This window comes from Nicotiana tabacum, chromosome 5 (genome assembly GCF_000715075.1).
Source record: "Nicotiana tabacum cultivar K326 chromosome 5, ASM71507v2, whole genome shotgun sequence".
Taxonomy (NCBI): Eukaryota; Viridiplantae; Streptophyta; class Magnoliopsida; order Solanales; family Solanaceae; genus Nicotiana; species Nicotiana tabacum.
Genome location: NC_134084.1, coordinates 70,102,989 through 70,119,253, shown reverse-complemented (window position 1 = coordinate 70,119,253; position 16,265 = coordinate 70,102,989).

Genomic DNA, 16,265 nt, shown 5'->3' with positions numbered 1-16,265 from the left:
TGCTCCAATTCGTCGATATGTACCACCTCTTCATTCAATAGTCCAACGAGGCCTCCCAAAACATTTACCACTGTTTCTCTACTGCTTTTTCCTAGATCATTCCACCACATATGGAGCTTTAAGGGGATATCATTAAAGACTTTGAAGGGTTCAATTTCGTTTGTGCTCATCCTACACATTTATTAAGGTGATTATTTTGACCCAAAAAGAAAAAGTAACATCATTTTTCAATTTTTTTTTCATTTCAAAAACAAACTTGATTTCGCAAAAACGGCCTTTCAGCACTTCGGGGAAGAAGATTTTAAGGTTGTGTCTACTAACTGTCACACCTCCTTTTTACATACCCGCGAGGGTACAAGGGAGTTTTTTCCAATTAAAGGACAATCGAAACGGGATTCGTTTATTTATTTCAGAGTCGCCACTTGGGAGATTTAGGGTGTCCCAAGTCACCAATTTTAATCCCGAATCGAGGAAAAGAATGACTCCATATTACAGTCTGCGCACCAGAAATCCGGATAAGGAATTCTGTTAACCCGGGAGAAGGTGTTAGGCATTCCCGAGTTCCGTGGTTCTAGCACGGTCGCTCAACTGTTATATTCGGCTTGATTATCTGATTTTATACAAATATGAACTTATATGCAAAATTTTATCTTTTTACCGCTTTCTTACTTATTGTTATTATTTTACGAGAATTGCAACGTCGTGGAAACATATCTCGAACCACGTTACATCAATGCACCCGTAGTTGTTTGGCATATCTCGACTCGGTTGAGATTTGGATTTGGGTCACATAAATGTGCACCCGAATTAAGGAAAATAAATTATTAAAGGCACGACTAAAGCAACTAGCGTCTTGTTATTTTGGGGAAGACCGTAAAATTCGCTAAACGGCCTGTCCTCGAATTCTAAGTATTTTAATATATACATTTAGAGGGCCCCGCAGCTTGTGCATTTTTTGTTTGTCGAGGCTCGTCTCATTCATTATTAAAAAGAATTTGCAATGTCATGGAAATACATCTCAGACCACGTCACAATCAATGTACCCGTGATTAGAGACACATTTCGATTTCGTTGAGATTGGATTTGGGTCACATAAATGTGCACCCGAGTTTAAGGAGATAACATTATTAAATACGCGCCTAAAGCGACTAGCGCAGGGTTATTTTGAGAAAAGGCCGTGAAGTTCGCTAAGAGGCCGATCCCGAGTTCTAAGTAATTAACACATACATTTGTGAGGGCCCCGCAATCTATATATTTTACTAGGCGAGGCTCATCTCATTTATTTTAAATGGACAAATCCTAAAGCGACTACATCTTTTCTATTAAAATTAGTCTCTAAAATAAATAAAGAAAATCCTAATTAATTACGAGCTTTTTTTTTATTTAAGAAAGCATGGCATACTAATTGCTATATTAATACAAATATTGATGAACAAGAATTTTACTAAAAAAATTCAAAATTATAAATAAAATAAAAATTTGACAACTAATATTCAAAAGAATCAAATATAGTTAGATTGAAGCTCGCATTGTTATATATATAAAAAAACTATTGGAATTAATTATTCACAACCATTTGAAACTGGATTTAACCATAATACTAAAGCTTAATAGAAAGTTTATTAGACTTAAACGTTCTTCTAATTTTGTTTGAACTCAAATCAAGCCTTAATACCTAATTCACGAAATTTAGTTCAAATTCATGCCTTAGCTAAATTTAAGTACTTGTTCACAATTAACCTACTGTTGATAATCTTAGAACCTTCATAGCTAGTGAATTAACCCGTTTTGCCAAGCCGATTCATTAAAGACTAACTTATGTTATTTTCTCTTATTCCAATTATTATTCAATAATACATAAAATAGCCTAAATACAATCAATAAAAGGAACAGAGAAAAAGCGAAATTAAAACTTCAAAATTCGATTCTTCATATGTATTCATGCTTCCACATTTTTAGCTTGCAATAACTAGTATTACATTCGTGTACCTGGTATTGGAAAACAAGAGAAGATGAAGCTGAGAAGCAGCAACAGTAGTAACAATGTAGCACAACAACGACAGTCCAGCAACACAGGAATAGACCAGTAACAGTAGGAATAGTAGAAAACCCAGGAGACTATAAACGACTCCAAGTATAGAGAAGAAGTAAAAGGCAGGAAGGATCTGACTATTTCAGATCTTAAGCGAGGCAATGAAACAGTAACTATTCTTTTTCAACTTCAAAACTCTCCAAAATGAATTCTGCCCCTGTATATTCAGTGTATCCAAAATGTATATCGGGTGTATACTTCTCACTCCGCCCCCTCTTTTTTTCTTCTCTCTATCTAGTTTTTCCTCTTTTTTTCTCACTTCTTCTTCCTAAATTTTCTCTTCTATTTATAGCAAAATTTTCGAAATTTTCAGATTTTTTTTTTATTATTTTATTATTTTTTTAATTAAAAGAAATCCCACTTACAAATTGCTTTTATTTTTTTAGAAAAAGAAATCCCACCTTTATTTACTTTTATTTTTAAAATTCCAACTTTAATTGCTTTATCTTATTTAAAATCCCACTTTTTATTTTTTTTAAAAGAGAATCTCACTTTATTTAACTTTTCTTTAAAAAAACAAACCACTATCTTTTCTTTTTCCTTTAAAAATGCTACTTTCAATTACTTTAAATTTTTATAAATTTTCAGATACCTTTATATTTATTTTTTAATTCCAACCTTCTTTTACTTTTAAATTTTTTTTAAAACTTTTTATTTTTTTTTTAAATTTTCTACATTCTTTTACTTTTTTTTTTAAAATCATTCCCGAAATTATTATATATGTTTTTTTAAAAATAAAAATAAAAAAAATAAAATAAAATATTTTCGGATTTTTTTTATATATAAAAAAAACAAAAAATAAAACTATTAATAGTGATAATTCACCTTTTATTTTTTATTTTTTTGGTTTTGTTTTGTGTTGGACAAAAATGAAGATGGGGTGTTGGGTTAATGGAGCGGACCGGGTCGACCCGGTTTGAAACGGACCGGGTCATGGGGAAAGTTGGGCAATTATTTGGGCCTGTGGTTTGAAATTGAAGAAGTGGCCCAATCCGATTTTTCTTTGTATTTTTGTTCTCTTTTCTTCTTTTATTTTTCTAAAACTAAATTATAAAAGTACTTAAATTATTATTAAGAACTAAATTAAGTTATAAAAGCGCAAATTAACTTCCAATAACAATTAACGCACAATTAAGTAATAATTAAGCATAAAATTGTTTATTTGGACATTAAATGCTAAAAATGCAAAAGATGCCTATTTTTGTATTTTTTTATTAATTTAACAAATAAACATGCATAGACAAACATACAAATAGTTACACAAAATATCACAAAAATTGCACACCAAGAAAAATTATTTTATTTTTTGAATTTTTTGGGAGTAATTCTCATATAGGGCAAAAATCACGTGCTTACAGCTGCCCCTCTTTGCCCGAAGACACGAAGGGTTTTCGTGCAAATATAAAGCAAGCGATTTTTGCCCATCCGAGTACTCAGTGTGAAGCATTTTTTTTTTGTTTTTTTTTTTGAAAAAGATTTGACCGAACTTTTGCTTCAAAGGTTTCCTACATATCCTGGGCTAAACAGGAATCAGGTCAATGTAGTTCGGAAAGTTTTGGTAGCTGGAACTACCGTGGACTGCAATGTTACTGCTGTTGCATGCTGTTATCACTGCTTACCGATCTCCTTGTTACACCATGTTTAAAAGAAAACAAGAAGCTAGGCTAGACTAAAATTTGTTCTAGTTGCCTTGCTTTCTTGTCAGCTTGTGTTTCCTCCGGTGCTTTTCTTCAGATGCTTTTCTTCCTTTTGACACATGCACTTGAGTTTGTGCTGGGACCTCTTGTTGCATCCTTTTGCTTCCCGGTGCTGGGGATTTTTATTGTTTCCTGCGGGGGATTCCTGTTGTAACCCTCTGTTTTATTGTCCTCTGACTTGATCTTGAAATGTGTGCCTCTGTTGTATGGGCGGGCTCCCAACTTCAATACTTGAAAATTAATGCTAAAATATATGCCTCTGTTATCTGGGCGGGCTCCCAACTTCAACGCTTGAAATGTAAAGACTGAATGTATACCTCTCGTTATACAGGTGGGCGTCTGGCATGAAATGTGATGACTGAAAAGTATTCCTCTCGTTATACAAGTGGGCGCCTGGCATCAACAACAACTTTGAAAATAAAATCCTATTCGAGGGCGGATGACCCAAAAATATCCTATTCGAGGGCGGATGAACCCAAAATATCCTATTCGAGGGCGGATGAACCCAAAATATCCTATTCGAGGGCGGATGAACCCAAAATATCCTATTCGAGGGCGGATGAACCCAAAATATCCTATTCGAGGGCGGATGAACCCAGAATATCCTATTCGAGGGCGGATGAACCCAGAATATCCTATTCGAGGGCGGATGAACCCAGAATATCCTATTCGAGGGCGGATGAACCCAGAATATCCTATTCGAGGGCGGATGAACCCAGAATATCCTATTCGAGGGCGGATGAACCCAGAATATCCTATTCGAGGGCGGATGAACCCAGAATATCCTATTCGAGGGCGGATGAACCCAGAATATCCTATTCGAGGGCGGATGAACCCAGAATATCCTATTCGAGGGCGGATGAACCCAGAATATCCTATTCGAGGGCGGATGAACCCAGAATATCCTATTCGAGGGCGGATGAACCCAGAATATCCTATTCGAGGGCGGATGAACCCAGAATATCCTATTCGAGGGCGGATGAACCCAGAATATCCTATTCGAGGGCGGATGAACCCAGAATATCCTATTCGAGGGCGGATGAACCCAGAATATCCTATTCGAGGGCGGATGAACCCAGAATATCCTATTCGAGGGCGGATGAACCCAGAATATCCTATTCGAGGGCGGATGAACCCAGAATATCCTATTCGAGGGCGGATGAACCCAGAATATCCTATTCGAGGGCGGATGAACCCAGAATATCCTATTCGAGGGCGGATGAACCCAGAATATCCTATTCGAGGGCGGATGAACCCAGAATATCCTATTCGAGGGCGGATGAACCCAGAATATCCTATTCGAGGGCGGATGAACCCAGAATATCCTATTCGAGGGCGGATGAACCCAGAATATCCTATTCGAGGGCGGATGAACCCAGAATATCCTATTCGAGGGCGGATGAACCCAGAATATCCTATTCGAGGGCGGATGAACCCAGAATATCCTATTCGAGGGCGGATGAACCCAGAATATCCTATTCGAGGGCGGATGAACCCAGAATATCCTATTCGAGGGCGGATGAACCCAGAATATCCTATTCGAGGGCGGATGAACCCAGAATATCCTATTCGAGGGCGGATGAACCCAGAATATCCTATTCGAGGGCGGATGAACCCAGAATATCCTATTCGAGGGCGGATGAACCCAGAATATCCTATTCGAGGGCGGATGAACCCAGAATATCCTATTCGAGGGCGGATGAACCCAGAATATCCTATTCGAGGGCGGATGAACCCAGAATATCCTATTCGAGGGCGGATGAACCCAGAATATCCTATTCGAGGGCGGATGAACCCAGAATATCCTATTCGAGGGCGGATGAACCCAGAATATCCTATTCGAGGGCGGATGAACCCAGAATATCCTATTCGAGGGCGGATGAACCCAGAATATCCTATTCGAGGGCGGATGAACCCAGAATATCCTATTCGAGGGCGGATGAACCCAGAATATCCTATTCGAGGGCGGATGAACCCAGAATATCCTATTCGAGGGCGGATGAACCCAGAATATCCTATTCGAGGGCGGATGAACCCAGAATATCCTATTCGAGGGCGGATGAACCCAGAATATCCTATTCGAGGGCGGATGAACCCAGAATATCCTATTCGAGGGCGGATGAACCCAGAATATCCTATTCGAGGGCGGATGAACCCATCTTCAAAAATTTGGAATTGTCTTAACTCCGACTGTCTTTCTTAGAATCGTGTTGTCTTGCTATCTCTTAAAACTTGATTTGATTTCCTCGTTCTTTCGAGAAAATTTTCGACAAATGGCAGAAAATTTTCTGCCCCAGTGTTGGTGCTTTTCCTTGTGGCATGTTTTTTCGCCATTAACAAGATTTCCTTTTCCTGCTTCAAATCAAAGAAAATTTGTTAGTTTTAACACATGGTGAGTGGTCGTGCCACTCTTGCTGGGGATGGTTTTTCCCTTTCCCTCTTCCCCGCTCTGTGCTTCATTACGCTATCAAAACTTGCTGGGGATGAATTTTCCTTTTCTTCCTTCCCCACTCTGTGTTTGCGACCAACTTCTTTTCACTTTATCGCCTTAATCTTTGGCCTATTGTATTCGCCTTTTGCTTTGCATCATTTTGGCAACTGGTAGTAAACTCTGAAAATCCTTTTCAAAAACAAACTGTTGGGGAGGTAAAATCTTTAAACCAAGAAATGAAAAAGTGAAGACTTTCAAAAAATAGAAAAAGAAGAAGTCTTTCTGAACAAATGCTAGGGAAAAGGAAAGAAAAGAACTTATCTGAATGATATAACCGATTCCAACGATCATGTCGCGTATTCCGGATTAATCAACCCAGTCTATTTGTATCAATCAACCTTCCAGACGGCCTCATGTTGCTGGGGATAAACAGACACTCAACTCTTTGCCAAATGCGGATCCTTCCCGCCAATCTTGTCTTGTCGCCTCATAGTGCCCTTCGAGGGGTTTTCACTAATAAGACTCTCTCATTTCTCTCAACTCCCGTCGCCTTATGGTGCCTCTGAAGGTTTTCACCGATAAGACTTTCTCATTTTATTTTATTTTTCAGCTGAGGATTAGAGTGCTGCCGATATGACTCTCTCTGTTGGGGATTCTTTCGGCTATCAATTCATTTTCAGCTTATGATCTTCTTCTTTGCTGGGGATCAGAGTGTTATTCCCGACTTCCATTTGAATTGACTTAGCACTTCTCAGATACTGATCGGGAGGTCTTTTTTGGACATCAATAGGGGTTTTTGTGTATGGCTGAAAGTAGAAGGGGGTATCCAAAGTTCAAAAATAATTTTTAGGGGTAAAATAGTACAACTCTTGGAATCAAACTTTCTTGACAAAATTACAAGCGCCAATTTCTGCCCCAGTTTTTCTTGCTCAGGGATTTTTATTTTGTCACACTATGTTACCTTATGCACACTATGTTACACTATGACCGAGCCGTGAGGCGCCTACGTATCCTTCTTTGGGGAATCAGGTCAAACGTAGTTCCCATTCCTTTGTTTTTTTTTTGACTTTTCTTTTGTTCTTATTATCATTACTTTTTTTTTCGTTTTCATTACTGATTCCAAAAGAGGGGTATGAAAGAGTAAATAAGGCTCAAAAGGGGAAGCAAAGGTCAAAGTGTTTGGATAGAAGAAAGAATTGCCTCCGTCATTTCATTCTCTGATAAATGCTAAGTACAAACAAACAACAATTATAATTACAAGAAATCATAATATCTCTTAACTGCGTCAGAATTGATAGCCATGTCGACGCATTTCCCTTCGATATCTGTTGATCATAAAGCGTTATCGGGCTTGCTCTGTTTAGATTGTGATAATCAACACACACCTCGGATTTTCCGTCTTCTTCTTCTTCTTCTTTTTTTCATTGGCACCACATTAGCCCACCAATCAGGATATCGAGCGGCCCGAATAACCTTAGTATTCAGCTGTTTGGTCACTTCTTCCTTAATCTTCCCACTCACGTTGGTTTTGAACTTCCTCAATTTTGCTGGACGGGGGGTAATGCCGGGTCAGTGGGCAATTTTTGAACCACTAGATTGGTGCTTAAGCCCGGCATGTCGTCGTATGACCATGCAAAATGTTTTGAATTCAGTAAGTGCTTTGATTAGTTCTTCCCTGATGTTTGGTTCCATGTGGATGCTTATCTTAGCTTCCCTGATGTCATCCGCATCCCCTAGATTGACGGCTTCCGTGTCATTTGAGTTGGGCTCTTTTTTCAAATTGGCTCAACTCTTTGTTAATTTCTTCGAAGGCTTCATCCTTATCGTATTCCGACTTATCATCACAATCTTGTACTATAAATTCGAAATCAGATTGATTTTTTTTAGACTAGGTTGAAGATCCGTCGTGCATGCCATGTCATTAGAACCAATAGAAAGAGAACTGTTCAGAAGAGAAAAATAAGAAGAAAAATTAAAACAAAATAAGGAATGAGGAAAAAAAAACTTTCACTTTATTAAAATACGGGATAGCAAGGTTTCACACTTTGGCGAGCACAAGAAAGATCTGGATTACAACCCTGGAATAATCCAGACAACAAAAAAAAGAAAATCAGAGCCCACTACCAAGACTCCCTTCGTATAGGAAGAGGAGTAGCCATTCAATTGTTGATTTTTGCTTTCAACCCTACAAACTGCACATCTGCCTTGTTGGACCCTTTTCCCAACACCATAACTGACTTGTCATCCACCTTTTCCAACTATACCACCGCTTTCCCACTGATTAACATTTCTTTTGAACCGACACGGATCATCATCACTGTTTGTGAGGGTTTCTTTAGCTTCCCTCCTTCGTGCATTAGCTCAATCATGTGGGTTTCAAGGTGTGCCGGCAACGGGTTCTGATTGATGTTGGGTGCCTCTGGTGTCTGAACCTCAATCTTGTTGGTGTCAATAAGATTCTGTACTGCATGTTTCAACTTCCAACATTTCTTGGTATCATGTCCGGGAGCCCCCGAACAATACTCACAGCTTACCGAGTGGTCCATATTTTTGGGAAGGGGATTTGGCAATCTGGGCTCAACAGGACTCAACAAGCCTAACTGCCTTAATTTGTGGAACACGGCAGTATAGGTTTCCCCCAACTCAGTGAATGTTCTTTATATTCTTTCATTTCTGAAAGCCTGATTTCCCCGGAAACCTGCCCCTGGAGGGTTCTTGTAGGCTCTTGGTGGTGAATAGGTGTTTTGCAGTGGTGTATGTGTGTTCTGGGGAGCCGGCGCGCGCCATTGTGAGCGAACCGGAGGCTGAGTGTATGTTTGGGCTTGGTTAATGGAAGAATGAGGCTCCGAAGGGTGATAGTAGTGTTGGGATGAATTGTGGTGGTAAGTTGATTGGCGAGGTCGTTGTTGATTATAGTAAGGCGGTGAACCTCTGGGTCCCGACCAAATTCCTGAATCAACTACCGTTGCTTCCTCTCTCTTCTTTCTTCCGATTTCTCCTACCCCGCCTTGAATAGCTTGAGTAGCTGCCTTAATTGCTGAATAGCTCATAATTTTATTTGTCTTGAGGCCTTCTTTCACCATACCTCCCATCTTCACTACCTCGTTGAATGATTTCCCTACCGCTGAAACCAAATGGGCATAGTAAGTTGGTTCCAAGGCTTGGAGGAAGTAGTCTACCATTTCACTCTCCTTCATAAGAGGATCCACTCTTGCTGCCTGTTCTCTCTACCGGAAGCCATACTCTCTGAAACTTTCATTGTGTTTCTTCTCAAATTTTGTCAAAGATAGTCGATCTGGGATGATTTCCAGATTGTATTGGAAATGGTGTGCGAATGCCTGTGCTAGGTCATCCCAGGTGTACCATCTCCCATGGTCCTGGCGTGTATACCACTCCAAAGCTGATCTGCTTAAACTTTGACTGAAGTAAGCCATCAATAATTTGTCTTTTCCCCCAGCTCCTCGCATCTTGCTGCAGAAACCCCTTAAGTGGGCTACTGGGTCGTCGTGCCCATTGTATAGGTCAAATTTAGGCATCTTGAAGCCAACTGGTAATTGTACATTTGGGAACAAGCACAAATCCTTGTATGCTACACTGACTTGCCCACCTAACCCTCGCATGTCTCGGAAATATTGTTCTAGACTTTTGACCTTCCTGAACATCTCTTCTTGTTCAGCATTTTTGGCTGGCTTGTCACTTTCGGTTGGGAGGTCAAAACGAGGAGTAGTTGAATGGATTTCGGAGGCTTTGAGGGTGGGCTCCAGTGGGTAATATTGGGTGTCCTGGGCCTGGAATGTAGGATCACTAGGAGATTTGTGGAATGTAGCCGGGGGAGGTGCTACGAAAACAGGAGTCACAGGTGGAGGAAAGTATGAAACTGGTTTCGGAGGTGGAGACTGTGGTGTCTGAGAGGTGGTTCCTCGGTAGTGTTGGTAAATGGGGAAATTTGGGGATAATTCAGTGGTAATATTATCCTGAGTTTGGGTCATTGATGGAGCAGGGTTAGTTGGGTAAGATGGGGGTAGCTGTCATGTAGACCAGGCTTGGTACATCTCAGCCATTTGCTGCTTGAGTTTATAACATCTCTTCTTTCATTTTCCCGACATCCATCTCCTCTAGCTCAATACCTGTGTCAACATCTGGGATAGACATACTTTCGGGTATTGGTCCTTTTGATCTCGTGTGATAATGATAATATGCCAGTATACTCTTTAAAGAAACTAACTGCTTGAATTCTGAAAATGAACAAACTTGTTAGTTTTGAGAATTTAACACATATATAATTACACGTTGAGATGCAATGCTCCTAGACAAATATCCCCTTTCTATTATGCATTTGCTCGACTGCTTGTGTCGTCCCAGCTTTCTTGAAAATTTTATTCACTTTTATTTTATTCTATTTTCTTATATATATTTTATTGTGGTGGTCGAATCTTATAGAGATTGCCTACGTATCATGTCCCCGCATGAATCAGACCTTGCGTAGTTCGGACCAGTAAAAGATAAGCAATACTAATCATTTTTTTTTTCAATTTTCATATTGGGTTTCAAAGGTTTAAAAATGACCTGCAAACTTGAAAATCAAACGACCCACATATTATAATCAAAAGTTTTACAAACTCCAAAACAAACGGCCAGCTTCCTTTCTCCATTTGACAAATGCAACCAAACGGTTATTTTTGCAAATGTGGCCCCTTCCAAATTTTGAGGCCGGAGAGGATTATTTTATGACACTTTACACACTTGTCCATTCTTTTACGAAAATAGCCTTTCGACAACTGAAAGATACTCTGAGGCTATTTCGGCAAGAACGGTTTAAGACGCGGCCGAAGCTAGCTCGGCTTATTATGACAAAATTCAAACGGTATTCACCTGACCGCTGACTCTTTGTTTTTTTTTTCAAATTACAATAAAAACCAGGTGTTGCAACACGGCCCTTCAGCGCCTTGGGGACGAAGATTTTTTAAGGCTGTGTGGGTCAACTGGACCAAATTTTTAAAAAATGACCCAAAGGTGGCTGTTTATGCAAAGTCAGCCTTCCGGCGTCCCTTTCGGGAACATTCGGCTATGCCTTGATAAAACAGCGTCACCCGACTTCTTTATGACAAAATTAAAATTTGACATATTTTTTTTTGGCTATTTTTTAGCAAAAGGGGAGGCTGGACACTGCCTGACTTATTTATGACAAAATTAAAATTTTGACACGTTTTTATTTATTTATTGGTTTTTGGCTTATTTTAGCAAAAAGGGGGTTGGACCCGATGAGGGTTGCCTACGTATCTCACATCCGGTGAGAATCAAACCCGCGTAGTTCGGGCTAATTAACCGAACTATTTTAAAACAAGATTTTTTTTCTTTTTCAGCAACAAATAACAAAACCACTTTCAAAGCACGACTCTTTTCATTTTCATTTTGAATTTTTCAGAAACAAATAAATAAAACTATTTTAAAAGTAAGACTCTTTTTCATTGTCATTTTCAGGGGAAGACAAATTATTTTCCTTTTTATATATTTTTTTTATATATATATTTTTTTTAAAAATAAGACAGAACAACGACTTTTTTTTTCTTTGCTTTTAGTAAAACAAACTAATAAAACATTTTTTTTCATTTTCTCGAAATTTCGGTAGAGGTTTGACAATATTTAGGCATTGAGTTTTTTTTCTCCAAAAATAAACAATCAATTCCCTAACCACTATTTCTTTTTTCATTTCAAAATATTGTTCTTGATATTCAAAAGTCAGTCAACACACAAGTCCGAATCAAATAAATGCGCAAGTAGGAGCAAGTAAGATGCATCAGGATGGTCATTTTCATTTTTGGTACACCTGTCCTAGACAGACCCAACCCCTATGTTGAGCCTCCAAAGTCAAATGCACGTGATGCAAACAAACGTTCCTACTAGGGATCCGGCATGTAGCTGAGTTATTCTAAGTGAAAAACCTGAGGCATATTGTTCTAACCCTGGCTTACCCAAGTGGACAGCTTGAGCCGAAATGGGGGCAACGTACCGGGAGCACGAAAGTCTGCCCGGCCTAGTTACTTGTCCCAACTTCGTCTTATTTGGTATGACTTCTAACAGAAAGGTGGGCCACGCGCACGTGTACACCATAAATTTAGAAGACTCAGAAAGAAGAAGAGTTTCGTAGCAGTTTTATATACACAATTCAGATAATATTAAAGTGGTAAAAGCATCATTTAGCACATTAAGCATATATCATGTAAAAATCAGATAATAAATAAAGCCAAATAATAACAATTATTTTAAGATCGAATTCTTGAACCCTGAACCAGTGGTTCTGGGTCTAGTCCCCAGCAGAGTCGCCAGAGCTGTCACACCTCCTTTTTACATACCCGCGAGGGTACAAGGGAGTTTTTTCCAATTAAAGGACAATCGAAACGGGATTCGTTTATTTATTTCAGAGTCGCCACTTGGGAGATTTAGGGTGTCCCAAGTCACCAATTTTAATCCCGAATCGAGGAAAAGAATGACTCCATATTACAGTCTGCGCACCAGAAATCCGGATAAGGAATTCTGTTAACCCGGGAGAAGGTGTTAGGCATTCCCGAGTTCCGTGGTTCTAGCACGGTCGCTCAACTGTTATATTCGGCTTGATTATCTGATTTTATACAAATATGAACTTATATGCAAAATTTTATCTTTTTACCGCTTTCTTACTTATTGTTATTATTTTACGAGAATTGCAACGTCGTGGAAACATATCTCGAACCACGTTACATCAATGCACCCGTAGTTGTTTGGCATATCTCGACTCGGTTGAGATTTGGATTTGGGTCACATAAATGTGCACCCGAGTTAAGGAAAATAAATTATTAAAGGCACGCCTAAAGCAACTAGCGTCTTGTTATTTTGGGGAAGACCGTAAAATTCGCTAAACGGCCTGTCCTCGAATTCTAAGTATTTTAATATATACATTTAGAGGGCCCCGCAGCTTGTGCATTTTTTGTTTGTCGAGGCTCGTCTCATTCATTATTAAAAAGAATTTGCAATGTCATGGAAATACATCTCAGACCACGTCACAATCAATGTACCCGTGATTAGAGACACATTTCGATTTCGTTGAGATTTGGATTTGGGTCACATAAATGTGCACCCGAGTTTAAGGAGATAACATTATTAAATACGCGCCTAAAGCGACTAGCGCAGGGTTATTTTGAGAAAAGGCCATGAAGTTCGCTAAGCGGCCGATCCCGAGTTCTAAGTAATTAACACATACATTTGTGAGGGCCCTGCAATCTATATATTTTACTAGGCAAGGCTCATCTCATTTATTTTAAATGGACAAATCCTAAAGCGACTACATCTTTTCTATTAAAATTAGTCTCTAAAATAAATAAAGAAAATCCTAATTAATTACGAGCTTTTTTTATTTAAGAAAGCATGGCATACTAATTGCTATATTAATACAAATATTGATGAACAAGAATTTTACTAAAAAAATTCGAAATTATAAATAAAATAAAAATTTGACAACTAATATTCAAAAGAATCAAATATAGTTAGATTGAAGCTCGCATTGTTATATATATAAAAAAACTATTGAAATTAATTATTCACAACCATTTGAAACTGGATTTAACCATAATACTAAAGCTTAATAGAAAGTTTATTAGACTTAAACGTTCTTCTAATTTTGTTTGAACTCAAATCAAGCCTTAATACCTAATTCACGAAATTTAGTTCAAATTCATGCCTTAGCTAAATTTAAGTACTTGTTCACAATTAACCTACTGTTGATAATCTTAGAACCTTCATAGCTAGTGAATTAACCCGTTTTGCCAAGCCGATTCATTAAAGACTAACTTATGTTATTTTCTCTTATTCCAATTATTATTCAATAATACATAAAATAGCCTAAATACAATCAATAAAAGGAACAGAGAAAAAGCGAAATTAAAACTTCAAAATTCGATTCTTCATATGTATTCATGCTTCCACATTTTTAGCTTGCAATAACTAGTATTACATTCGTGTACCTGGTATTGGAAAACAAGAGAAGATGAAGCTGAGAAGCAGCAACAGTAGTAACAATGTAGCACAACAACGACAGTCCAGCAACACAGGAATAGACCAGTAACAGTAGGAATAGTAGAAAACCCAGGAGACTATAAACGACTCCAAGTATAGAGAAGAAGTAAAAGGCAGGAAGGTTCTGACTATTTCAGATCTTAAGCGAGGCAATGAAACAGTAACTATTCTTTTTCAACTTCAAAACTCTCCAAAATGAATTCTGCCCCTGTATATTTAGTGTATCCAGAATGTATATCGGGTGTATACTTCTCACTCCGCCCCCTCTTTTTTTCTTCTCTCTATCTAGTTTTTCCTCTTTTTTTCCACCCCTTCTTCCTAAATTTTCTCTTCTATTTATAGCAAAATTTTCGAAATTTTCAGTTTTTTTTTTATTATTTTTTTAATTAAAAGAAATCCCACTTACAAATTGCTTTTATTTTTTTAGAAAAAGAAATCCCACCTTTATTTACTTTTATTTTTAAAATTCCAACTTTAATTGCTTTATCTTATTTAAAATCCCACTTTTTATTTTTTTTAAAAGAGAATCTCACTTTATTTAACTTTTCTTTAAAAAACAAACCACTATCTTTTCTTTTTCCTTTAAAAATGCTACTTTCAATTACTTTAAATTTTTTTAAATTTTCAGATACCTTTATATTTATTTTTTAATTCCAACCTTCTTTTACTTTTAAATTTTTTTTAAAAATTTTCTACATTCTTTTACTTTTTTTTTTAAAATCATTCCCGAAATTATTATATATGTTTTTTTTTTAAAAAAATAAAAATAAAAAAATATATATTTTTTCGGATTTTTTTATATATAAAAAAAACAAAAAATAAAACTATTAATAGTGATAATTCACCTTTTATTTTTTATTTTTTTGGTTTTGTTTTGTGTTGGACAAAAATGAAGATGGGGTGTTGGGTTAATGGAGCGGACCGGGTCGACCCGGTTTGAAACGGACCGGGTCATGGGGAAAGTTGGGCAATTATTTGGGCCTGTGGTTTGAAATTGAAGAAGTGGTCCAATCCGATTTTTCTTTGTATTTTTGTTCTCTTTTCTTCTTTTATTTTTCTAAAACTAAATTATAAAAGTACTTAAATTATTATTAAGAACTAAATTAAGTTATAAAAGCGCAAATTAACTTCCAATAACAATTAACGCACAATTAAGTAATAATTAAGCATAAAATTGTTTATTTGGACATTAAATGCTAAAAATGCAAAAGAATGCCTATTTTTGTATTTTTTTTATTAATTTAACAAATAAACATGCATAGACAAACATACAAATAGTTACACAAAATATCACAAAAATTGCACACCAAGAAAAATTATTTTATTTTTTGAATTTTTTGGGAGTAATTCTCATATAGGGCAAAAATCACGTGCTTACAGCTGCCCCTCTTTGCCCGAAGACACGAAGGGTTTTCGTGCAAAGATAAAGCGAGCGATTTTTGCCCATCCGAGTACTCAGTGTGAAGCATTTTTTTTTTTTTGAAAAAGATTTGACCGAACCTTTGCTTCAAAGGTTTCCTACATATCCTGGGCTAAACAGGAATCAGGTCAATGTAGTTCGGAAAGTTTTGGTAGCTGGAACTACCGTGGACTGCAATGTTACTGCTGTTGCATGCTGTTATCACTGCTTACCGATCTCCTTGTTACACCGTGTTTAAAAGAAAACAAGAAGCTAGGCTAGACTAAAATTTGTTCTAGTTGCCTTGCTTTCTTGTCAGCTTGTGTTTCCTCCGGTGCTTTTCTTCAGATGCTTTTCTTCCTTTTGACACATGCACTTGAGTTTGTGCTGGGACCTCTTGTTGCATCCTTTTGCTTCCCGGTGCTGGGGATTTTTATTGTTTCCTGCGGGGGATTCCTGTTGTAACCCTCTGTTTTATTGTCCTCTGACTTGATCTTGAAATGTGTGCCTCTGTTGTATGGGCGGGCTCCCAACTTCAATACTTGAAAATTAATGCTAAAATATATGCCTCTGTTATCTGGGCGGGCTCCCAACTTC